Below are 25,427 nucleotides of genomic sequence, written 5' to 3'. Positions count from 1 at the left end.
ACGAAGAAACGGAAAACAGGAAGATAATATCAGAAAATAAGATCAATTTGTTAAGTTTAAAAATCTAAATAATAGAATTTCTAAAAGATGACAGCAAAAAGGAAGGAATTATCATGTGAACTGTGTAAATATAATTTCATAGAATTGAAGAACTTGATTTCCCTGGTTGAAAGAGCCCACAAAATGTCCAGTCCAGGGATTTTTTAAAATGTCCCACACCAAGACACATAACTGTGAAAGTCCAAAACACTAAAGATCTCAAAAATCGAAAGAAGAGGGTCAGGGATCATAATGGCATTAGGCTTCTCAAGAGCGAGACTGAAAGCTACAAGACAATGAACAGAACCTTCAAATGCAAAAGGGAAAGTCATGTCCCAACCAGGATTCTATACCCAGAAAAGAAATTGTCAGCTATGCAAAGGCACTAAATATTTCGCGGATCCTCACTCAGGAAGCCATTTGGGGATACACTCCACCAAATGAGTTTACCAAGAAAGAGGGAAACATGGGGCTTGAGAAACAAGGAATCCAATATGAGAAAGGGAGACAATGAGAATCCCAGGGTGGAGCTGAAGTGGGTCCTCAGAAAACCAGCTCTGCAGGGTCTGGAAAGCTCCAGAATGATGGAGGAAGATGGTCGACTCGAGGGGAAAAAATGAAGTACGATGGATGGATTCCTAGTGTGTTGGAGAGATTGGTATGGGCTAGCCTCTGGTGTGCAGAAAACTAAACAAATTAAAAACATGGTGGTGGGATGAATTGGGAGATTGGGATTGACATATATACATTAAGATGTATAAAATAGATAATTAATAAGAGCCTGTTGTATAAAAATAAAGAAAATAAAATTCAAAAATTCAAAAAATAAAAACATGGCATTATTAACACTAGAGACAAAAAGTTGTCCAGCAGGAGAAATCCAATCCTAGCATATTCTGTAGCTCAGTCATAGACAGCACTCATGCAGGCATGATAATGCAATCTCTGAATATTGTTTTAACCAAAACAGACATATAACTATGTCCGGAGGATTGGGAAAGTGAGTTTGTGTTGGGGGTGCATAAGAGAGTATTAAATATTCATCTTTGATAGTATGAAATCAAAAGAAATTCTTATAATTAGAAGTTCAAGCAATAGGAATAAAGACCAAATGTCAGAAGAAACAGCCTAAAGAAAAAAGTTGTCAACTCTGGGGGAGAAGACTCAAAGATAGGGAACAGTAACATAGAGGACACTACTTTGCTCTGCTCTTTTTCTAATAGTAAACCTTTTAAACGTGCATAGGTACCACTTTGATAAATTTAAAATTGTATACAAAATTGAATGAAGCAGGCAAAAATTGTACATTCCTAACTCAAATACTTCTTACTTAGTCTCTAATTAAGGTGTCCACTCCTTCATTCAGCCATCCCTCAACAGCTGGGCTCAGCTTTGAGCCAAATCTAGTTGTGTCACAGCCTATAAAAATCAGGTAATAAAGGTATGCTCTTATGAAATTGGCAGTAAAGGCCTAGAGAAATGCAAAAGGGGCCTTTATTGGTGACTACAAATGTAGTGGTTTGCTTGTTTTATTTAGCAAACCCCTGTGAACTAAAAACACCAGTGTGGATGCAAACAATCAAGCTAATTAAACTCTATATTTCTGAATTTCAATAATAGGAAAAATTATTCTATGCTCCTTAACCAACTGAGTAAAATTGTACATAGAGGGAAAGCCACACCAAACAACAAAAAAGGTCAATGCAATTGGAGGGCAAAGACTGACGTGTGCTTTCCAGATCAATCAATAACTTTACTCAGTACCAAGGATGCTCCATTGTTGCATTAACCGTAATTTTTCGAACCCAAAATTACAAGCCACTGTCTGAATGCATTTATGAGGATAATATAAAAAAATAAATACTTGAAAAATCTGTGTAAGTGATCAATTTCTCTACAGACAATAATGGAAGAACCTCCAGAATATCAAATTAAGCAAGTAATTTTGGACAGGAAGTTAATTCCAGATTATTTGTACTCAGCATATTGATATTGTAAAACTCTCACTCATCAGAAAGCTGGAAGTTATACTGGTGAAAAAAGAACCAAGATAAGGGAATCCAGGATTAAATATTGTGTCAAATTATCTTTCACACATTGAGATAATGAGGAATTTTTATTTATTTATTTAATTTATTTTTGGCTACATTGGGTCTTCGTTGCTGCGCATGGGCTTTCTCTAGTTGTGGCAAGTGGGGGCTACTCTTCGTTGCGGTGCACGAGCTTCTCATTGGAGTGGCTTCTCTTGTTGTGGAGCGTGGGCTCTAGGCATGTGGGCTTCAGTAGTTGCAGCACGTGGGCTCAGTAGCTGTGGCTCATGGACTCTAGAGCACAGGGCCAGTAGTTGTGGCTCAGGGGCTTAGTTGCTCCGTGGCATGTGAGATCTTCATGGACCAAGGATCGAACCCATGTCCCCTGCATTGACAGGTGGATTCTTAACCACTGTGCCACCAGGGAAGCCCAAGGAATATTTTTTAAGACAACCATAATTTAGCAACAAGAGAGATGTCTTTGTTTTCATTAGAAATCTAATTTCCAGGACTATATTTTCAATAAATGAGGAAAGTGCTTGAAATCATAACAAAATTGAACCTGTTTTAAGTTAAAGTGTGCAGATATACAATCATTTCATCTTTTATGTCCACAAACACATACACACACACAGCATTTGGTCCACTTATTTATGATTTTATTCATGTTTGTGAAGACAAATGACAAGTAATACCACAGACTTCTTTGACTTATTACAAAATATTTTTGACCACCATCTACTCTGGACCAGTGAAAATGGATTACAGCTTTGTATGATCCTCAGGACTAATTGGTCTTGGGACGGACAGAAACAGACAGAAATACTGTTGTTGGCTTGGGCAGAAAGAAAGTTCTGTTTTCTGAATTCCTACCAAATTACTGATGCTGTATTTCTCACTTGTAATTGCCCTGGGGGTTTCAAGTAGACACAGCCTCATGGTCACAGAGGAGAAATGTTCTCCTTATTAATTAGAAAAGGCTCTTTCAGCCTACAGACAGAGTTTTTTTCCATTAGAACCGGTGGGAATTCATTTCTTTGACCCCTCCCAGTGATCTTGCTAATGGACTGAGCCTCATTAAATAGAACAAGACAAAAATCATCCCAAACAGAAAGCTAAAATTGTATCAATTAAGAGAAAATGGGGACCATGACTCACAGAAGAACTCCCAAGGGTTTGCTTTCTTTCTTTCTTTCTTTCTTTTTTTATTGTGGTAAGAACACATGAGATTTATCCTCTTAATAAATGTTTATGTGCACAATACAGTGTTATTAGCTACAGGCAAAATGTATAGCAGATCTCCAGAAATTAACTTGTATAACTGAAGCTTTACACCCACTAATCATCCCCCCATTTCCTCCCCTCCCCAGCCCCTGGCAATGCCCAGTCTATTCTCTGCTTGCATACATTGGACTATTTTAGATTCCTCAGAGAAGTGGAATGAGGTAGTATTTGTCTTTCTGTGATTGGCTTATATTACTTAACAAAATGTCCATAATTTTCATTCTTTTGTTGCATATGGCAGGATTTCCTTATTTTTATGGCTGAATAATATTCCATTACATGTATATTCCACATTATCATTATCCACTTACCCATGGAAGGACACTGAGGCTGTTTCCATAGCTTGGCTATTGTGAATAATGCTGCAGTGAACATGGGAGTGCAGATATTTCTTTGAGATCCCAATTTCAATTCTTTTGGATAAGTACACTGCAGTGAGGTTGCAGGATTGGACAGTAGTTCTATTTTAATTTCTTGAGGAACCTCCATACTGTTTTTCATAGTGGCTGTACCATTTTACATTTCTGCCAACAGAGCACAAAGGTTCTGATTTCTCCATGTTCTCACCAACAATCATTATGTTCTGTTTTTTGGATGATAGCCATCCTAACCAGTGTGAGGTGATATCTCATTGTGGGTTTGACTTGCCTTTCCCTGACTATTACTGATTATGAGCATCTTTTCATGTGCCTGTTGGCTATTCGTGTGCCTTCCTTGGAGAATTGTCTATTCAAGTCCTTCACTATTTAGGTCAGTTTTGATGATTGGATTCCAGCTTCCTGCTTAAAATCTTGATTAATTTATTTTTAAGAAGAAAAATATCACCAGTAAGAAATACACTGTTTATCACAAATGTTTTTTTCAGAAAAAACAGACTTTAAAATAAAGACTGTTAAAAGAGATAAGGAAGGACACTACATAATGATCAAGGGATCAATCTGAGAAGAAGATATAACAATCATAAATATCTATGCACCCAAAATAGGAGCACCTCAATACATAAGGCAAATGCTAACAGCCATAAAAGGGGAAATCGATGTAACACATTAATAATGGAGGACTTTAACACCCATTTACACCAATGGACAGATCATCCAGAAAGAAAATAAATAAGGAAACACAAGCCTTAAATAACACATTAGACCACATATAATTAATTGATATTTATAGGACATTCCATCTGAAAGCAGCAGAATATACTTTCTTCTCAAGTGCACATGGAACACTCTCCAGGATAGATCACATCTTGGGTCACAAATCAAGCCTCAGAAAATTTAAGAAAATAGAAATCGTATCAAGCACCTTTTCCAACCACAACTCTATGAGATTAGAAATCAATTACAGGAAAAAAACTGTAAAAAACACAAGCACATGGAGGCTAAACAATTCACTGCTAAATAGCCAAGAGATCACTGAATAAATCAAAGAGGAAATTAAAAAATACATAGAAACAAATGACAACAAAAACATGACAACCCAAAACCTATGGGACACAGCAAAAGCAATTCTAAGAGCCGAGTTTATAGCAACTCAATCTCACCTCGAGAAAAAAGAAAACTCTCAAATAAATGATCTAACTTTACACCTAAAGCAACTAGAGAATGAAGAACAAAAAAACCAGAAGTTAGTAGAAGGAAAGAAATCATAAAGATCAGAGCAGAAATAAATGAAATAGAAATGAAAAAAACAATAGCAAAGATCAATGAAACAAAAAGTTGGTTCTTTGAGAAGATAAACAAAACTGATAAACCTTCAGCTAGACTCATCAAGAAAAGAAGGGAGAGGATTCAAATCAATAAAACTAGAAATGAAAAAGGAGAAATTACAATCGACACCACAGAAATACAAAGGATCATAAGAGACTACTACAAGCAATTATATGCCAATAAAATGGACAACAGGGAAGAAATAGACAAATTTGTAGAAAGGCTGAACCTTCCAAGAATGAACCAGGAAGAAATTGAAAATATAAACAGACAAATCACAAGTAATGAAATTGAAACTGTAATTAAAAATCTTCCAACAAACAAAAATCCAGGACCAGATGGCTTCACAAGTGGATTCTACCAAACATTTAGAGAAGAGCTAACACCTATCCTGCTGAAACTCTTCCAAAAAATTGCAGAGGGAGGAAAACTCCCAAACTCCTTCTAGGAGGGCAACATCATGCTGATACCAAAACCAAAGATATCACAAAAAAAGAAAATTACAGACCAATATCACTGATGAAGATAGATGCAAAAATCTTCAACAAAATAGTAGCAAACAGAATCCAACAACACATTAAAAGGATCATACACCATGACCAAGTGGGATTTATCCCAGCAATGCAAGGATTCTTCAATATATGCAAATCAATCAATGTGATACACCATATTAACAAATTAAAGAATAAAAACCTTATGATCATCTCAATAAATGCAGAAAAAGCTCTCGACAAAATTCAACACCCATTTATGAAATGAGTTTTATGAAAACTCTCCAGAAAGTGGGCACAGAAGGAACATACCACAACATAATAAAGGCCACATGTGACAAAACCACAGCAAACATCATTCTCAATGGTGAAAAACGGAAGGCATTTCCTCAAAATCACAAACAGGACAAGGATGTCCACTCTTGCCACTATTATTCAACATAGTTTTGGAAGTCCTAGCCATGGCAATCAGAGAAGAAAAAGAAATAAAAGTAATCCAAATTGGAAGAGGAGAAGTAAAACTGTCACTGTTTGCAGATGACATGATACTATACATAGAAAATCTTAAAGATTTCACCAGAAAACTACTAGAGCTAATCAATGAATTTGGTAAATTTGCAGGTTACAAAGTTAATGCACAGAAATCTCTTGCATTCCTATACACTAACAATGAAAGATCAGAAAGAGAAATTAAGGAAACAATCTCATTTACCATTACAACAAAAAGAATAAAATACCTAAGAATAAACCTACCTAAGGAGGCAAAAGACCTTTACTCAGAAAACTATAAAACACTGATGAAAGAAATTAAAGATGACACAAACAGAGAGATATAACATGTTCTTGGATTGGAAGAATCAATATTACGAAAATGACTATACTACCCAAAGCAATCTACAGATTCAATGCAATCCCTATCAAATTACTAATGGCATTTTTCACAGAATTAGAACAAAAAATTTCACAGTTTGTATGGAAACACAAAAAAACCCTGAGTAGCCAAAGCAGTCTTGAGAAAGAAAAATGCAGCTGAAGGAATCAGACTCCTCAACTTCAGACTATACTACAAAGCTACAGTAATCAAGACTATATGGTACTGGCACAAAAACAGAAATATAGATCAATGGTACAGGATAGAAAGCCCAGAGATAAACCCACACACCTATGGTCACCTAATTTATGACAAAGGAGGCAAGAATATACAATGGAGAAATGAAAGCCTCTTTAATAAGTGGTGCTGAGAAAACTGGACAGCTACATGTAAAAGGATGAAATTAGAACACTCCCTAACACTATACACAAAAATAAACTCAAAATGGATTAAAGACCTAAATATACGACACGATAAAACTCTTAGAGGAAAACATAGGAAAAACACTCTTTGACATAAATCACAGCAAGATCTTTTTTGACCCACCTTCTAGAGTAATGGAAATAAAAACAAAAATAAACAAATGGGACCTAATGAAACGTAAAAGCTTTTGCACAGCAAAGGAAACCATAAACGAGATGAAAAGACAACCCTCAGAATGGGAGAAAATATTTGTAAATGAAGCAACTGACAGAGGATTAATCACCAAAATATACAAATAACTCATGCAGCTCAGTATCAAAAAAAACAACAACCCAATCCACAAATGGGCAGAAGACCTAAATAGACATTTCTCCAAAGAAGACATACAGATGGTCAAGAGGCACATGAAAAGATGCTCAGCATCACCAATTATTAGAGAAATGCAAATCAAAACTACAATGAGGTATCACCTCACACCAGTCAGAATGGCCATCATCAACAAATCTACAAACAATAAATGCTGGAGAGGATGTGGAGAAAAGGGAACCCTCTTGCACTGTTGGTGGGAATGTACAATGATACAGCCACTATGGAGAACAGTATGGAGGTTCCTTAAAAAACTAAAAATAGAACTACCATATGACCCAGCAATCCCACTACTGGACATATACCCAGAGAAAACCATAATTCAAAAAGACACATGCACCCCAATGTTCATTTCAGCACTGTTACAGTAGTCAGGACATTGAAGCATCCAAAATGTCCATCAACAGATGAATGGATAAAGAAGTTGTGGTACATATGTACAATGGAATAGTACTCAGCCATAAAAAGGAATGCAATTGGGTCATTTGTAGAGATGTGGATGGATCTAGGGTCTGTCATACAGAGTGAAGTAAGTCAAAAAGAGGAAAACAAATATCATCTATTAACACATATATGTGGAATCTAGAAAATTGGTACGGATGAACCTATTTCCAGGGCAGGAATAGAGATAAAGATGTAGGTAACAGACATGTGGACACAGGAGGAGAAGAGGAGGGTGGGATGAATTGGGAGATTAGGATTGACATATATACACTACCATGTGAAAAATAGATAGCTAGTGGGAACTGCCATGTAGCACGGGGAGCTCAGCTCGGTGCTCTTTGACGACCTAGATGGGTGGGATGGGGTGGGGGAGGGTGGGAGGGAGGTCCAAGCGGAAGGGAATATTTGTATAAGTATAGCTGATTCACTTCATTGCACAGCAGAAACTAACAATATTGTAAAGCAATTATACTCCAATAAAAAAAATTCATGGAAATGCATATTGTGTTAATTAGGTAATAATAACCAAAATATATCAGAGAGCAAAGTTTTAAACCAAAGAGACAGGAATTGTTGCCTCGTCCGGCTTCATATCTGCCAGGAATTCATGTAGCCTCTGACTTCATGAGCAATCTACAGATGTTATCAACAATTCATACTTTCCATTAAATAGCAAAGTGTAAAAAATTTCAGGCACTACCAAAGGCTCAAAGAGGGTCAACGTCTTCCTGTGTCTCAGTGAGTGAACTTGAGTAATGTTCTCTGCTGATCCTGTTCTGTTGCCAGTGACCAAACCCATTCAATAAATACATTCTCTTGTTACAGTCTATCAACTCCATGAGTGTCTGAGTTTATGTGCCTGCACCACAGATGAAAAGTTGAAAATCTGAGCTTGCCTGAATGGGAGCATTGTTCAGGATCAGCCTCTTTCCTCAAGGTTGTGCCGTTTGGTCAGAAGAAAAATTATTAGCCTTCAGCCTTTTACTTCTCTACCCACCAGACATCATCACTCGCAGAGAAATTCAATACCTCCTTCAAACCATCAGCCAAAATCCAAGAGCACACACAGTGTCTCCCCATTTGGAGGACAGAGAAATGAGAGGTGTGTGCACGACTGTGCCAGTTCAGGTCCTTTAAATAGCAGACACCAAGAAATAATTCTACATGCAAAAATTATTAGAAGCACCTGTGAGGGATGAAGGGGAGAAAGTAGTAAGCATGGAGAGCCTTCAGCTCTTGATGCAGGCCTGATATCAGAGGAAGGAGAGAGAGAAGGCAGGATTAAGCAGAAGTCTCAGAAGGCACAGTACTGAGAAAGCCTTGCCTGGGGTGGTGCAGAGTGCCTGAACTGACATTGGCTGATGGAAAAATCCTGCACTGAGCAGGGACAGCCCAGGTCCAGGGCTCCCATGGTGTTGAGTCACTGGCCAGGGGCAGCCCAAGGGGAGTGAGGCTGGCAGGACCCATGTCCACAAGCACAGCAGCTGGAGGCTGTCAATAGGCCATGTTCCCAAGGCCAGGCTCTCTTGAGGGGAGATCTGAGTGGGACCTCATAACGGCCCTTCTCACTTCTCTCTCCTTAATTCAGAGCCTCAACTGTGAGGGACATCTGTTGTTTTGGTAGCTAGTATTCATTTCCCCACCTTCTGGTCACAACACCTAGATTTGGAGTGGGGGGGGGCAGTGGAGAGAGGAATCACAGCCACGTTCTAGTCTATTTGGATTGGATGAAATTGACTCTTTGCTCCCCCATCCTCCCTGCCACTGTGGTCATTTGACCCTAAACAATCAGAACGTAGTCTAGCCCCACCACAAGGGATTGATGAAGAGAGGGACACAACACCCAGAACCACTGAAATCATCCACCACTTTTGCTGGGGATGTTGAAAGCAGAGACTGCATCTATCTGCTGGGGTTGCTAAAGGAATAAGAATGAGCCAGAAGCTGCCAGTCCTGATCTTGACATCATAAGACAGAGCCTGCCTGAGAATGAAGCCAGCAGAGAGAAAAGTAAAGGCAGGGAATGGGGGAAACAAGATTAGGATATTATGATTGGAGAGCCTGGTTCTTTCCAGGGAGACGTCCACATGGTACTGGGAGTGTCTGATGAGGAGGATGTGCCACGTGGCCTTGGCTAAGTAGTGGTCCAGACTGAACGCCAGTTCTTCTTCTCCAGATTGCAGGTTCTTCTACGACAGGTTGAGCAGGGCTAGTGGTGCTCACTGGTCCCGAGTGGGGTCCTCGATGCCAGGCCCAGGGTGGGGCTCTTCCCCCACCCGGCCCCCAACCCTGCAGGAGGCTGGGCCACATGCAGCTCCAAGTTCCAGGGGGCCACAGCCCAGGAGAGCGAGGTGGTCAAGCCCTGGGCAGCTGACGAGACGCTGAGAGAACAATAGTAACAATACAACATGAAAACTGGAATCTGTTTCCAGAATGGATTGGAAAATCAGGGACTAGTAGAAGGATAGCAGACCACACAAAAACACTCCTCCATTCTTTGTTGCCGTGTGGCTGACAGGATCTTCGTGCTCCAGCCAGGTGTCAGGTCTGAGCATCTGAGGAGGGAGAGCTGAGTTCAGGACATTGGACCACCAGACACCTCGCGGCCCCACTAAATATCAATCAGCAAGAGCTCTCAGAGATCTCCATTTCAATGCTAAGACCAAGCTCCACTCAATGATCAGCAAGCTCCAGTGCTGGACACCCCATGCCATACAACTAGCAAGACAAGAACACAACCACACCCATTAGCAGAGATGTTGCCTAAAATAATAATAAGGTCACAGACACCCCAAAATACACCACTGGATGCAGTCCTGCCCACCAGAAAGACAAGATCCAGGCTTATCCACCAGAACCCAGACACCAGTCCCCTCCACCAGGCAGCCTACACAACCCACTGAACCAACCTTATGCACTGGGGACAGACACCAAAAACAATGGGAACTATAAATGTGCAGCCTGCAAAAAGGAGACACTAAACACAGTAAGTTAAGTAAAATGAGAAGACAGAGAAATATGCAGCAGATGAAGGAGCAAAGTAAAAACCAACCAGAACAAACAAATGAAGAGGAATAGGCAGTCTACCTGAAAAAGAATTCAGAGTAATGATACTAAATATGATCAAAAATCTTGGAAATAGAATGGAGAAAATACAAGAAACGTTTAACAAGGACCTAGAAGAACTAAGAGTAAACAAACAATGATGAACTACACAACAAATGAAATGAAAAATTCTCTAGAAGGAATCAATAGCAGAATAACTGAGGCAGAAAACGGTTAAGTGACCTGGAAGATAAAATAGTGGAAATAACTACTGCAGAGCAGAATAAAGAAAAAAGAATGAAAAGAATTGAGGACAGTCTGAGAGACACCTGGGACAACATTAAACATACCAACATTCGAATGATCGGGGTCCCAGAAGAAGAAGAGAAAAAGAAAGGGACTGAGAAAATATTTGAAGAGATTATACTTGAAAACTTCCCTAATATGGGAAAGGAAATAGTCAGTCAAGTCCAGGAAGCACAGAGACTCCCATACAGGTTAAATACGAGGAGAAACATGTCAAGACACATATTAATCAAACTATCAAAAATCAAATACAAAGAAAATATATTAAAAGCAGCAAGGGAAAAACAACAAATAACATACCAGGGAATTCCCCATAAGGTTAACAGCTGATCTTTCAGCAGAAACTCTGCAAGCCAGAAGGGAGTGGCAGGACATATTTAAAGTGATGAAAGGGAAAAATCTACAACCAAGATTACTCTACCCAGCAAGGATCTCATTCAGATTCAACGGAGAAATTAAAACCTTTACAGACTAGCAAAAGCTAAGAGAATTCAACACCACCAAACCAGCTTTACAACAAATGCTAAAGGAAATTCTCTAGGCAGGAAAAAAAGAGAAAGAAAAGACCTACAATAACAAACCCAAAACAATTAAGAAAATGGTAATAGAAACATACATATTGATAATTACCTTAAATGTAAATGGATTAAATGCTCCAACCAAAAGATATAGACTGACTGAATGGATACAAAAACAAAACCTGTATAGATGCTGTCTACAAGAGACCCACTTCAGACCTACAGACACGGACAGACTGAAAGTGGGGGGATGAAAAAAGATATTCCATGCAAACGGAAATCAAAAGAAACTGGAGTAGCAATTCTCATATCAGACAAAATAGACTTTAAAGACTATTACAAGAGACAAATAAGGACACTACAAATTGATCACTGCATTAATCCAAGAAGAAGATATAACAATTGTAAATATTTATGCACCCAACATAGGAGCATTTCAATACAAAAGGCAAATGCTAACAGCCATAAAAGGGGAAATCGACAGTAAGACAATCATAGTGGGGGACTTTAACACCCCACTTTCACCAATGGACAGATCATCCAAAATGAAAAAAAATAAGGAAACACAACCTTTAAATGACACCTTAAACAAGATGGACTTCATTGATATTTGTAGGACATTCCATCCAAAAACAAGAAAATACACATTCTTCTCAAGTGCTCATGGAACATTCTCCAGGATAGATCATATCTTGGGTCACAAATCAAGCTTTGGTAAATTTAAGAAAATTGAAATCGTATCAAGAATCTTTTCCAACTACAACGCTAGGTGACTAGATATCATTTACAGGAAAAAACTGTAAAAAATACAAACACATGGAGGCTGAAAAATACACTACTAAATAACCAAGAGATCACTGAAGAAATGAAAGAGGAGATCAAAAAAATACCTAGAAACCAATGACAATGAAAACACAATGACCCAAAACTTTTGGGCTGCAGCAAAAGCAGTTCTAAGAAGGAAGTTTATAGCAATTCAATATTACCTCAAGAAACAAGAAACATCTCAAATAAACAACCTAACCTTACACCTAAAGCAAGTAGAGAAAGAAGAACGAAAAAAAACCCCCCAAAGTTAGCAGAGGGAAAGAAATCATAAAGATCAGATCAGAAATAAAGGACAAAGAAATGAAGGAAACGGTAGCAAAAATAAATAAAACTAAAAGCTGGTTCTTTGAGAAGATAAACAAAATTGATAAACCATTAGCCAGACTCATCAAGAAAAATGGAGAAGACAGAAATCATCAGAATTAGAAATGAAGAAGGAGAAGTAACACTGACACCGAAGAAATACAAAGAATCATGAGGGATTACTACAAGCAACTATATGCCAAAAAAATGGACAACCTGGAAGAAATGGACAAATCCTTAGAAAATCCCACCCTTCTGAGACTGAACCAGGAAGAAATAGAAATATAAACAGACCAAACACAAGCTCTGAAACTGAAACTGTGATTAAAAATCTTCCAACACACAAAAGCCCAGGACCAGATGACTTCATATGCAATTTCTATCAAACATTTAGAGAAGAGCTAACACCTATCCTTCTCAAACTCTTCCAAAATATAGCAGAGGGAGGAACACCCCCAAACTGATTCTGCGAGGCTACCATCACCCTGATACCAAAACCAAACAAAGACATCACAAAAAAAGAAAACTACAGGCCAATATCACTGATGAACATTGATGCAAAAATCCTCAACAAAATACTAGCAAACAGAATCCAACAGCACATTAAAAGGATCATACACCATGATCAAGTGGGGTTTATCCCAGGAATGCAAGGATTCTTCAATATACGCAAATCAATCAATGTGATACACCATATTAACAAACTGAAGGAGAAAAACCATATGATCATCTCAATAGATGCAGAGAAAGCTTTTGACAATATTCAACACCCATTTATGAAAAAAACCCACCAGAAAGTAGGCATAAAGGGAACTTACCTCAACATAATAAGGTCATATATAACAAACCCACAGCCAACATAGTTCTCAATGGTGAAAAACTGAGAGCATTTCCACTAAGATCAGGAACAAGACAAGGTTGCCCACTCTCACCACCTTTATTCAACATAGTTTTGGAAGTTTTAGCCATGGCAATCAGAGAAGAAAAAGAAATAAAAGGAATCCAAATTGGAAAAGAAGAAGTAAAACTGTCACTGTTTGCAGGTGACATGATACTCTACATAGAGAATCCTAAAGATGCTACCAGAAAACTACTAGAGCTACTCAATGAATTTGGTAAGGCAGCAGGATACAAAATTAATCCACAGAAATCTCTTGCATTCCTATACACTAATGATGAAAAATCGGAAAGAGGAATTAAGGAAACACTCCCATTTACAATTGTAACAAAAAGAATAAAATACTTAGGAATAAACCTACCTAAGAAGACAAAGACCTGTATGCAGAAAACTTTAAGACACTGATGAAACAAATTAAAGATGATACCAACAGATGGAGAGTTATACCATGTTCTTGGATTGGAAGAATCAACATTTTGAAAATGACTATACTACCCAAAGCAATCTACAGATTCAATGCAATCCCTATCAAATTACCAATGGCATTTTTCACAGAATTGGAACAAAAATTTTCACAATTTGTATGGAAACACAAAAGATCCTGAATAGCCAAAGCAGTCTTGAGAAAGAAAAATGCAGCTGGAGGAATCAGACTCCTCAGCTTCAGACTACACTACAAAGCTACAGTAATCAAGACGATATGGTACTGGCACAAAAACAGAAATATAGATCAATGGAACAGGACAGAAAGCCCAGAGATTAACCCACGTATATATGGTCAGCTTATTTTTGAAAAAGGAGGCAAGAATATACAATGGAGAGAAAACAGACTCTTCAATAAGTGGTGCTGGGAAAACTGGACAGCTACATGTAAATAATGAAATTAGAACACTCCATAACATCATACACAAAAATAAACTCAAATTGGATTAAAGACCTAAATGTAAGGCCAGACACTGTAAAACTCTTAGAAGAAAACATAGGCAGAACACTCTATGACATAAATCACAGCAAGATCCTTTTTGAACCACCTCCTAGAGAAATGGACATAAAGACAAAAATTTAAAAATGGGACCTAATAAAACTTAATAGCTTTTGCACAGCAAAGGAAACCATAAACAAGGCGAAAAGACAACCCTCAGAATGGGAGAAAATATTTGCAAACGAAGCAACTGACAAAGGATTAATCTCCAAAATATACAAGTAGCTCATGTAGCTCAATATCAAAAAAAACAAACAACCCAATTCAAAAATGGGCAGAAGACCTAAATAGACACTTCTCCAAAGAAGATATACAGATTGCCAACAAACACATGAAAGGATGCTCAACATCACTAATCATTAGAGAAATGCAAATCAAAGCTACAATGAGGTATTACCTCACACCAGTCAGGATGGCCATCATCAAAAATCTACAAACATTAAATGCTGGAGAGGGTTTGGAGAAAAGGGAAACCTCTTGCACTGTTGGTAGGGATGTTAATTGATACATCCACTATGGAGAATAGGATGGAGGTTCCTTAGAAAACTAAAAATAGAACTACCCTACCACCCAGCAATCCCACTACTGGGCATATACCCTGAGAAAACCATAATTCAAAAAGAGTCATGTACCACAATATTCATTGCAGCACTATTTACAATAGCCAGGACATGGAAGCAACCTAAGTTTCCATCAACATATGAATGGATAAAGAAGATGTGGCACATATATACAATGGAATATTACTCAGCCATAAAAGGAAAAGGAATTGAGTTATTTGTAGTGAGGTGGGTGGACCTAGAGTCTGTCATACAGAGTGAAGTAAGTCAGAAAGAGAAAAACAAACACCATATGCTAACACATATATATGGAATCTAAAAAAAAAAAAAAAATGGTTCTGATGAACCTAGGGGCAGGACAGGAATAAAGACACAGATGTAGAGAATGGAGCTGAGGACACAGGGAGGGAGAAGGGTAAGCTGGGATGAAGTGGGAGAGTGGCATGGACATATATACACTACCAAATGTAAAGTAGATAGCTAGTGGGAAGCAACCACACAGCACAGGGAGATTAGCTCTGTTCTTTGTGACCAACTAGAGGGGTGGGATAGGAAGGGTGGGAGGGAGACTTAAGAGGGAGGGGATATGGGGATATATGTATATGTATAGCTGACTCACTTTGTTATACAGCAGAAACTAACACAACGTTGTAAAGCAGTTACACTCCAATAAAGATGTTTAAAAAAAAAAAAGATACTATGATTGAACCCCTCGGTCCATCCATGCTTGAAGTCAGGATTTACCCCTGAATTCTTCAATCAATGAGCCAGTGTCTTCCCCTTTCTTTTTAGGTTAGATTTTCTGTCACTTGTCACCTTGAGTTTTGGTTGATATATCCACTCTTCACCAATAGCTTTGGTGGACGACAGCCAATATTCAGATCCTTTTGTAGCAGATTGAGAATATGATTTCGGCACCATAAAAACATTTTTACTAGATTAAATTTGTATCACCTATGAAACTGAAGATAAAGGAATTTTACTTAGAGTTATTAATGATATTATCCAAATCAGTTACAACCCAGGTAGCATACCAATTAATGTAACTGAGAATTTAATATAAAAAAAATCATTAGCTAGGTATAAAGAACTGTGAACTAAGTAGCTAAAAAGGTTAAAAGAGACCACTAAAGTTTCATGTAGGTACAAACTGAAGGAAGCAGCTAGAACCACGAAGGCCGAGGGAAAAATTGGACTTATTAGAACTTGGAAGCTTGGAGGACGAGCCAAGCAGAGCTGAAACTCAGACCTCAGAGGAGGGTGTCTCTGGGCTCAGAGAAGGGGTCCCATTGGCCTGGGATGCAGACATCTGAGGAGGGGTCTGGCTGGTGCCGTGTCTCTGCAAAGGGTGCAATAAGACACATTATCAAGTGTTGAAAGAAGACCACAAACTGGATCCCACTCTTTCTACAGAAAGTAGCTGTCACTGCCAGGGTAAAAGTATTTGGTGGGTTAAAGGTCACAGGAAGGAAACCAACAGGAAACATCCAGTCTTGACTTCCTCCTCCTGTCTCCAGTCTTTACCCCAATGGGCAAAGCTATCAACGGTCAGCTGGCAGAGGACTCACAGGATTTCCAGGGCTGCAGCCCAGTTTTTGCTGAGACTTCAGTGATCTAGACCACATTACTGAGAGAGTTTTGTCGACTTTCATTTCAATCACAGTAGGTGTCTAAAAATTTCTTTCCATGGTAGACAGTTATTTTCATCTCTGAACACTGCAATTTTGTTACAAAGAACTTACAGGGTTATGAACTTTGTTCTAATCTCCTATGTGCAAAAGGGCTGATAACACACTGCTTGTTTCCTATAATGCTAAAACTGTTTGCTCAATGCTATGGAGATTTTTAAATTGTCTCCTAGCGTTTCAAAGTACTTGGAGTTTTCATTCTGATTTTCTCTAAGTTCAACGTCTCTTTCAAAATTTTAAGATTCCACAGAATTCCCTGGAGATTCAGTCGTGCTGCTCATATACACATTCTGGGACAAAGAAATAATACCTCTGAATAGTTTTCCTAAACATCATCAACAAGCCGCATCCATTAAGCAGTATTCCAGATAGTACCGATCTGAGCTCTGGGGATCCAGTTGCCACCACTGAAGACACAACCACCCAGATGATAATCTGAGAAAAAATAGTTTAGTGTTAAAAAGAGTATAGTCCTGGGTACAGGATTTACCGAACTAACCAAAGGACATCTGTTAGGGAAAGACATTTTGTAATCTAATTTGCTCTCTGTCTTTGATAAATGCAAACCAGCTTATTTCTGGAGTTTAAAATTCTTAACTTCAAACAAGATGCATTTTTTGGAGATGTCGCTTTGTTATCAAAACAAGGACAAGATATGACTAGAGTATAAATTCCTTGAAAGTAGAAATACCAGAGGTGATAGGAGAGCAACAAAGAGTTTGTTGTTATCTGTACCCTCTACAATATACTTGCTGGAGAACATCCAGATATGACTGCCTATTACTTCCTTAAGGATAATCATTTGGCATAAATGACAATAGATTCAGGATCCTTTAAAACCTGGGAGACACCAATTTGTCCATGTAAATGAGTTCCTACCAAGCCCAGACAGTCCCTGTTTTTGTAGAGGGCCTGGGACCAGCATCCTTGCTGGCAACTCAATTCCTTCTAAGACTGTGCCCCTCTCCTCCACAATCCCCACTGGGTTTCATAAGTACTTTCCAGCAGCTTTATAGTTTCCTGTACTCAGTCTTCAAGGGGTGGCTTCTAAGAGGAGCTTCAAAATGCATCATCCATCCTTCTACCTCCCCCGGGATCCCCATTGTACGTGGTGAAAAGTGTGAGAAATTGGGACCTGCATAAATTATTAGGTATTAAATCAGTTCAGAATTTATCTTGGAAACTTTTGATGCCTACACTTTAAATATTGGACTTTGGGTGAACCCACATGTGGTCCAGATATGAGAAAGGGACCTTTGGAAAGACATCATCAATGACAAAGATGGAGGCATGAATGTTAGTTCTTCTTCGTCCCATCTCAGGAGTGATGGGTGCCCATGATCAGGTGTTGGTACCTATAGGAATGCTTTGACTGGGCAGATTATTCAGATTTAGTTTATTCTGCAGTGAGACTACCAATATTGGTTCCTAGAATCCTAGAGTCAATCCTGACTCTACTTCTCCTAAGAAAATTGAGACTGGGCTGATATGCACCTCCCAGGGTTGTTGCAAAGAGTTAACCTAGTACTGAGTGCACATGTTGGGTGAATCTGAACAGGACTTCCAGCCTGTTGTTTGGGCCATTGGCCTGGCCCAGCCCTTAGTAGTGGTGCCCTGAGACCAGCAGATTCCTTTCTCTGGTCCTGGCATACAACCCCCGAGTCCACTTTGATCATGGTCTTTTAGGCACTGCTCTGGGACTTGTCTGCTCTCACAAAGTTGCCCCATTCTCTATGTTCCTCATTCCATCTAGTTACTACTGATCTCAGTCTCATGTCCACAAACTCACACAGTCAAACTGGCTTGACACATGTGAGTTTGAGACTTATCACATATTTAATATGAAAACTGCCAATGCCTAATATCACTCACTGTTGAACATTTCATTTCCTTTCTAAATATTTACATAACATTATAATATAATGAGACATTCCTCTTGTAAGTTCATAGTCAATGTTGACATTATGTTTAGACAGTGGTATCTCTACAAAGTTATCTTAGAAATCAGTTCTATGTTAATGGAAAATGTATCCATCAGGCATTTCTAGGGCTAGTCTGACATTATGGAATGCTCTAGTTTTGCTATTCATATCGACCTCTTAAACACAACCATGTATGAGTTTGAACTTCACAAGAGACATGGTTCTTTAAAATGTATTTATCATCTTCCTAAGCTCTGTCTGAATTTCTCTATATACTGATGGCCTATTTGAGTAAAGGCCTGGGATACATTTGATCATCTGGCCATCATGGTGCTTCTCAACCTTTTTAATCTTTTAAATTTCATGGCACCCATAGAAAATTATATTTTCCCATCCCATTAGCATAAATATTGGGTCCTCTAAAGCAGGAGCTGGCAGGCCTGGGGTTCTAGCAGCTCCAAGGACCAAGGGAATGTGGGAGTCGTTCCCAGCATGAAAGTTGTGTTGCTCTGTTTTGGCTTAATGGCTCTGGTGGCCATCCATTTACTGAGAAAAATAAGGACATGTTCAGCCCTGTTCCAGGTGCTGTGAAGGACACAGACATCATGAAAATGAGGGCTGTTCTTAAATAACTCACAGCATTACTGGGAACACTGGAAGAATCACAACCAGATGAAATGAATGAATGAGCAAAATACACAGCACAGATCCCAGTAAAATCATGTGTTAAACTGCAGATAACTTGTCAGTGATCCTATAATGATTCAGAGGTCAGCCATAGGACTAGGTAAGGAAGGCTACCGTGAAGGAGGTGGGATTTGAGCAGGAACTGAGGATGAGTAGAATTTGGGTAAATAAAGACAGGAGGATTCTAGGAGAAGATAACAGCCTTCATAAATATGAGAGCGGTGAAATGGCCATGCTTTCCTTGTGGAATGGAGAAGAGATGTCTTGCTAGATATGCAGTGAGGTTATATTTATGAAATTCCCCTGCAGATTTTTTTTTTTGGTTTTTTTTTTTTTAACATCTTTATTGCAGTATAATTGCTTTACAATGGTGTGTTAGTTTCTGCTTTATAACAAAGTGAATCAGTTATACATATACATATACACCCATATCTCTCCCCTCTTGCATCTCCCTCCCTCCCGCCCTCCCTGTCCCACCCCTCTAGGTGGTCACAAAGCACAGAGCTGATCTCCCTGTGCTATGCGGTTGCTTCCCACTAGCTATCTATTTTACGTTTGGTAGTGTATATATGTCCATGCCACTCTCTCACTTTGTCACAGCTTACCCTTCCCCCTCCCCATATCCTCAAGTCCATTCTCTAGTAGGTCTGTGTCTTTATTCCCATCTTGCCACTAGGTTCTTCACGACCTATTTTCTTTTTCCTTAGATTCCATATATATGTGTTAGCATACTGTATTTGTTTTTCTCTTTCTGACTTACTTCACTCTGTATGACACACTCTAGGTCCACCCACCTCACTACAAATAACTCAATTTCATTTCTTTTTATGGCTGAGTAATATTCCATTGTATATATGTGCCACATCTTCTTTATCCATTTATCCAATGATGGACACTTAGGTTGCTTCCATGTCCTGGCTATTGTAAATAGAGCTGCAATAAACAAATGGGACCTAATGAAACTTAAAAGCTTTTGCACAGCAAAGGAAACCATAAACAAGACCAAAAGACAACCCTCAGAATGGGATAAAATATTTGCAAATGAAGCAACTGACAAAGGATTAATCTCCAAAATTTATAAGCAGCTCATGCAGCTCAATAACAAAAAAACAAACAACCCAATCCAAAAATGGGCAGAAAACCTAAATAGACAATTCTCCAAAGGAGATATACAGATTGCCAACAAACACATGAAAGAATGCTCAACATCATTAATCATTAGAGAAATGCAAATCAAAACTACAATGAGATATCATCTCACACCGATCAGAATGGCCATCATCAAAAAATCTAGAAACAATAAATGCTGGAGAGGGTGTGGAGAAAAGGGAACACTCTTGCACTGTTGGTGGGAATGTAAATTGATACAGCCACTTTGGAGAACAGTATGGAGGTTCCTTAAAAAACTAAAAATAGAACTACCCTACCACCCAACAATCCCACTACTGGGCATATACCCTGAGAAAACCATAATTCAAAAAGAGTCATGTACGAAAATGTTCATTGCAGCTCCCCTGCAGATTATAAAGCACCTGTTAAACATAAGGTATTATTAGGAGCATTTTTATCATAGTGTCAGAGGCAACAAGACCTAGTGGAAATTGATGCTAATCTGAGGAAGGTCCTCATCCCATCTTTCCCCTCTACCAGGTGTATGTTTATGCACAAGTTATTTAGACTACCACAGACTCAGTTTCCTTGAGTAAATAAAGTTCTTGAGAGGATTAGATACTTATATGTAGCATACTTTCCATGGTGTCTGGAGATGTTCTTTGTTGGTGTCCAGCACTGGTGCCTCAATTTGCATCATTGCTGTGTATTTTGTCTTCTACCCATCAGGCAGGGGTTCCAAGTTTTCAAGGCAGGGTTAGAAGGAAGGAGGCATTTGAAATCCCTGGATTCTGTTTGCTCTCAGCTGTCCTAACTGATTTTATTATCCCCCCCATTTGGGTCAACACAAAGTTAGACTGACTCATCTACAGTTGGATCTAAGCCAGGTGGTCAACTTGCTATGCCTATGTCAGTCTATAAGGAGTATCCTAAAACCATGTTTCTGAAGTTTGGGAGGTGATCAGCATCACTAGGGTTCTCGTCATATGTTCAGCTTCCTGTATCCTTCCCTGGAGATTCTGATCCAGTGGGTCTGGGGTGAGTTCTTCCAGATCACATTTATGCTAGGGAAGCTTCAGAAAACTAACACAAGGCCAGCAATATCCTCACTGCACTGAGGAAATAAAAGGTCTGTATAAATTGGAGCTGGCCTCATATAACAAACCCATGAGATTTGTGGATGAATGGAGATGCTCTCTGTGAAACTTTTCTAATCTGAATTCAGAAAGCAAAAGGCTACCTTGACTTAGCAAAAATTTACAGAATGGAAGGTCTACATTTTGTCACAAAATGCATTTCTTTTCCATGACATTTAACATGATAAGATATACACAATTATTATTTGTCAACTATGCCTCAAAAAAGATAGGGGTAAATCTTTAAAAATCTCAAATTAGAAATTAAAAAAAAGATTTTTAAAAATCAAAATAAACTTTAAATGTTTTAGTAGAAGCCCATTTAAAATCTTAAGGAAGGGACTTCCCTGGTGTCGCAGTGGTTAAGAATCTGCCTGCCAATGCAAGGGACACAGGTTCGAGCCCTGGTCCAGGAAGACCCCGCATGCCATGGAGCAACTAAGCCCATGTGCCACAACTACTGAGCCTGTGCTCTAGAGCCCATGAGCCACAACTATTGAGCCCACGTGCCACAACTACTGAAGCCCACGTGCCTAAAGCCTGTGCTCCACAACAAGAGAAGCCACCACAGTGAGAAGCCCGCGCACCTCAATGAAGAGTAGCCCCTGCTTGCCATAACTAGAGAAAGCCCGTGTGCAGCAATGAAGACCCAACACAGCCAAAAATAAATAAATAAATAAATTTATTTATTTTTAAAAGTCTTAAGGAAATGCTGATTTTCATATCTTATTAAACCCACTTACTATTATTTTATTTCATATGTTGAGTTTTCTCAAAGCATGATTCACTCAAATGTTTAAATGAAATGTTTATTATTTCTGAATACAGTGTGAATTCTTCCTCAGATTTAGTACCAAGAAAAAGCCTGTGTTTTCTAATAGATTAATGAAGCTTTCTTTTCTTTTGTTTTTGGTTTTTTGTGTTTTTTTCACCTTTTCTAATGTTGCTTTTTGGTTTTTTTTAATGTTTATTTTATATTGGAGTATAGTTGATTAGCAATGTTTTGTCAGTTTCAGGTGTACAGCAAAGTGATTTGTTTATACATATATATGTATCTATTCTTTTTCAAATTCTTTTCCCATTTAGGTTATTACAGAGTATTGAGCAGAGTTCCCTATGCTACATACAGTAGGTCCTTGTTGGTTATCTATTTTAAATATAGCAGTGTTCACATGTCAATCCCAAACTCCCAGTCTATTCCTCCCCCCACCTTCCCCTCTGGCAACCATAAGTCCGTTCTCTAAGTCTGTGAGTCTGTTCCTGTTAATGAAGTTTCTTCATTAACAGATAATGAGAACAACATAACTACCTGAGTTTGATATAATCCTAAAATGATCAACTCCTAAATACAATAATCTCTTAAATATATCCATGTCTAGTAAAAACATTAACTGTAAGTTCATAGAAACTGGCTGACAGATCATTTATATCATATGGAACCAATAGTTGAAATACCTACAAAAGAAAATTGATGAGCTCATTCATCTAAAAAGTGACTATTTAGTCCTGAATTTTGTCACATGCATATTTTTGACAAAATTTCACTCTGCCTTAACATGTTCTAAACAGTTGTTCAATCATTATACACATTCAAAAGCAACATAGCCCTATTGGATTAAGGGGTGGGGTAGGGGGGATTTTATCTATTTCACAAATAATTCAACACAACATGTACACACTCAGAATCCTGGGACTTTATAGATGTTATAGATGGTTCACCATGGTCCCCCCTCTAATTTTACAGAGGGAAAACCCGGAAGCCAGCGAGGTTATGAGATCTGTCCACAATGTGACTAGAGATGGGGGGGCAGGAAGCTAAGCACAGAGGCAGGGCCCCATGTACCTGCTGCCCAGAGGAGCCCAGACCAGCACCTACTGACCCCGTGCTCCATTCTCAGGGCCCGGCACCCAGCAAGGTCCCAGAAAGTACTTGTTACATTGGATTGAATTCAATCACTTTTATCAACATAATTAAAAAGTTTGAGAAAAAGATACCACAAAGCATGAAATTCGCTCTCTAGGAAAAAGCAGTCCTATAGATATTTCCAAAAGTAGATCAACAGAGTCAATGGCAAATTGGATTCTGTTCTGGAAAAGACAAGGGAGGGGGAGGTAGCATCATGTCAGCTCAAGCTCTGCAAATGTTGGATAATTTGGTAGCTCATTTATTCACAGAGAAAACAAAGCGTGGCCTCATTACCATCAAGAAGGGGGTTATTTGAGGCCAGCAGCTGATGCACACTTAGTAAACACATACACATGGCAAGAGCTTATACATAAATATGGAGCTCTCTGCCAAAAATAAAAACTGAAAACGCTTCCTCCATCTGTCCGTGCCTCAGAGGTGCCCCAAAGCTACTGTCCAGCAGAGAGGACACAGACACACACAACAGTGGTCATTGTACAGAAGCAAGAATGTTCCTTGTAACCAGTCTTAACCCAGTATGATTGGCAAAAATGACTGTACAATGAATATGCCCACAGGGAGCATTAAGTGTGAGGACTAGGGAGGAGGCCTGATGTCATTCACAGTCAAGTCTCTCTGGGTGTGCCCATCAGAGTCCCACGTGCAGACGCAGCTACCTTGGCCAGGATTGCAGCATCCCAGAAGACCCACCAAGCCCCCTGTGCATTGATTTGGGGACCCTCCAAAACCCATATTTTTGCAATTCATCTCTGCGTGGAACACGGATGTGGGGACAAGCTTGGATTTGCATTTTTGCTCAGTTCCTCACTAGCTGCAGGACCTCGAGTAAGTGAGCAAACATTTCAGTCTCCTGATGGGGATAATGATGTACCTACATTTAGCTGCAGGACCTCGAGTAAGTGAGCAAATGTTTAGGTCTACTGATGGCGATAATGATGTACCTACCTTTTAGGGTTACGGTGAGTCATAAAGGAGTAAATGCATGTTCAGTGCTAGGCATACATGACGAATGACATAGAAGGAGGTCACTATTATTATTACACAAACTCATGGCTCTTTGGAAATAAAGTACAACACTGAAGATGGTAGAGGAAAAGAAAATCCTCAGCTACCACGTCTTCCATACCATGTATCCCCATCTGCAACACCTGGCTTACTTACTGGTTTCCTCATTTACCCACCATCCTGCCTTCCTGGAAGGCTGTGTTTTCTCCACCATTATATCCCTAACACAGAGTAGAAGCCAAATTAAATACTTGTTGAATTAATGACTTTTCTCTATCCTTGTCTGACCTTTCTTCCAATATTCCCTATCTTCTCAAAGAAGTGTGAGAAAGAGCGAGAAAGAGAAAAAAAACAGAGCTGAAAAATTCCAGAGAAAAATCCAAACCTGGCTCACAGTCTCCTAGAGATAAAGCCTGTAAGTGCCACCATATTTCTTCTAAATCACATCAGTACATGGAAGCAAGCTAAATGTTCATCAACAGAGGAATGAATAAAGAAGACATGGTATGTATGTGTATATATATATATATATAATATTATATATGTATAATGGAATATTACTCAGCCATAAAAAAGAATGAAATTATGCCATTTGAAGCAACATGGATGGACCTAGCGATTGTCATACTAAGTGAAGTAAGTCAGACAGAGAAAGACAACTATTATATGATATCACTTATATGTGGAATCTTTAAAAAAAAAAATGGTACAAATGAACCTATTTACAAAACAGAAATGGAGTCACAGATGTAAAAAACAAACTTATGGTTACCAAGGGGGAAAGGCAGGGAGGGATAAATTGGGAGATTAGGACTGACCTCTACACACTACTATATATAAAATAGATAACTAATAAGA

This window comes from Eschrichtius robustus, chromosome 2, assembly GCF_028021215.1.
Source record: "Eschrichtius robustus isolate mEscRob2 chromosome 2, mEscRob2.pri, whole genome shotgun sequence".
Classification (NCBI taxonomy): Eukaryota; Metazoa; Chordata; class Mammalia; order Artiodactyla; family Eschrichtiidae; genus Eschrichtius; species Eschrichtius robustus.
Note: the sequence above shows the minus strand (reverse complement) of the source record.